This window comes from Seriola lalandi, unplaced genomic scaffold (assembly GCF_002814215.2).
Source record: "Seriola lalandi dorsalis isolate HSWRI2012SDOR001 ecotype SW California unplaced genomic scaffold, Sedor1 jcf7180002054595, whole genome shotgun sequence".
NCBI lineage: Eukaryota > Metazoa > Chordata > Actinopteri > Carangiformes > Carangidae > Seriola > Seriola lalandi.
Window position 1 is genome coordinate 121,713 of NW_019525148.1, and position 1,829 is coordinate 123,541.

A 1,829-nucleotide genomic window follows, 5' to 3' on the forward strand; every position below is an offset into this window, starting at 1 on the left:
ACAATCAGTGCTCAACACCAACCTTCATGTTTGACGCTGGGCGGCGTGAGGCCCGTTAGCACACGGCTGTTTCCAGGTCACTGCTAATCCTCTCCAATCTTCTTTTCTCCTCATTAGCCATCTTACCCGCTCCTTTCCCTGCTGCGCTCGCCATGAAGCTGCCTACCACTAATTCTGTACTCGTCTAATTTTACACGCCACAGGTTCGGACCTGAGCTTCAGCGGCTGGTGAAATTACAGCAGAAGTCTAAAGAGTTTGGACGTGACAGGCAGGAAGACGCTTTGATTCACACAGGACCTGTGGGATGAAGCTGGATGGAGAATAAATAGAGGTGGTTTTTAAGAAGAGAAAGAATGGACTGAGTCAGCGAGTAAAATCCTCTGTGTGGCCGAAGTTAATGAGCGTGTTTGGACTTGACTCTGCAGCAACAGCTGGTTCAGACGTGGAGAGAACCTCAGAAGATTCTTTCATATCAGCGCAGAGATCAAGGACAACATCAGGACAACATCAGGACACCAACAGGTAAACACACAGATCACACACTGAGGACTAAAGAGCAGACATCGCCTCCCTCCTCATGTAAGACAGAATCACACTCAGACCTGAGACTTTATATTTTCACAACAGAGTCAAAGAACCAAGAGGAAATGTTGTGCTGGTGCTGAGCTGATGTTTAAACCTTGTGTGGTTTACAGTGAACGTGTAATCAGAGCCACGCTTGGCTCAGAGAGGCTGAGGAGATTAAACAGAACTGCAGGTTCGTTCTTGTTTTATTAGTGATGTACACAACATGTAATTCAGGATTATAGTCACATGAACATGATGTATAACACAGATTTAATTCAGATATATGACAGATATTATACAGATGAAGATAAGTTACACACACCTGGGCCAAATACATTTAACCTTCACATACTGTTGATATTTCGGCCTTCACAATAAGAGCTCCCTCATAATAAGTGTCTTTAGTGAATCTTGTAGAAAGCCATGCTGCCATGACCTCAGGTTCCTTTACGAACTCATCTTCACTCAAGGTCCACTTACTAACACCTTCCGGATGTCTCGACCACATCTCATGATGACAAACTTCTGACAGGTTAAAGCTGTTCGTCAGATATACGTCATCGTCCCTGACAGGTGAACTGCTGAAAAATGGTATGTAGCCTATAAAACGGGAAGCATTGCATTGTGGGGATATTATTAGCACATAGCACGAACGTGTCACAAAGTATCAAGGTGAGACGGTTCTATGGTTCGGGTCGGTCCACCTCGGGCCGGGCTGTAATGCGCGGGTCCCGCCTGTAGGTGGAGCCCGGCCCCGCAGAGGGGAGGAGGCTCCCGGGCTTTGTTGTTACAGCAGCGGCTCTCCCTCCGTCAGCGTTTTCTCCTCACCGGCTCACGTTTCTTCTGTCCAGGTTTCACCGGAACACGGTCCCGAACCTCAGACCTCAGCCCGGGAAAACCAGAGGAGAAGCAGCCGAGAGGACGCGCGGCGGGAAAAGCAGCAACACGTAAGACCGTAAGCTTTTAACCGTCCGACTTTTTCCTGTGCGAGCTGGAGGAGTGTTGGTGCACGGCTCGGTTCAGTTTGACGGCGTCCTGTTGCACAAAGGAGGGAGGAGCAGAACCCACGACCCCGGACCCGGACCCGGACCCGGACCCGGGACCACCGAGGAGGTCCGAGGGTCTGAGGAGCCGGACTTCAGCCACCACGTGTCTCATCAGGCGGACTGTTACCTGCCCCTGACCTGCAACCTGATGTTACCTCCACCACACACACACACACACACACACACACACACACACACACACACACACACACACA

At 50.0% G+C, this 1,829-nt stretch overlaps 1 protein-coding gene across 1 annotated transcript in view; it reads left to right on the forward strand.

Annotated features, from left to right (window-relative positions):
- Positions 1 to 1,338: 1,338 nt before the first annotated feature.
- LOC111664595 (semaphorin-4B-like) overlaps positions 1,339 to 1,829 on the forward strand; it is a 10,348-nt gene continuing 9,857 nt past the window's right edge. Inside the window, exon 1 of the mRNA XM_087177379.1 lies at positions 1,339 to 1,515. The gene's annotated coding sequence lies outside the window, so the exon portion shown is untranslated. The remainder of the gene's footprint in view (positions 1,516 to 1,829) is intronic.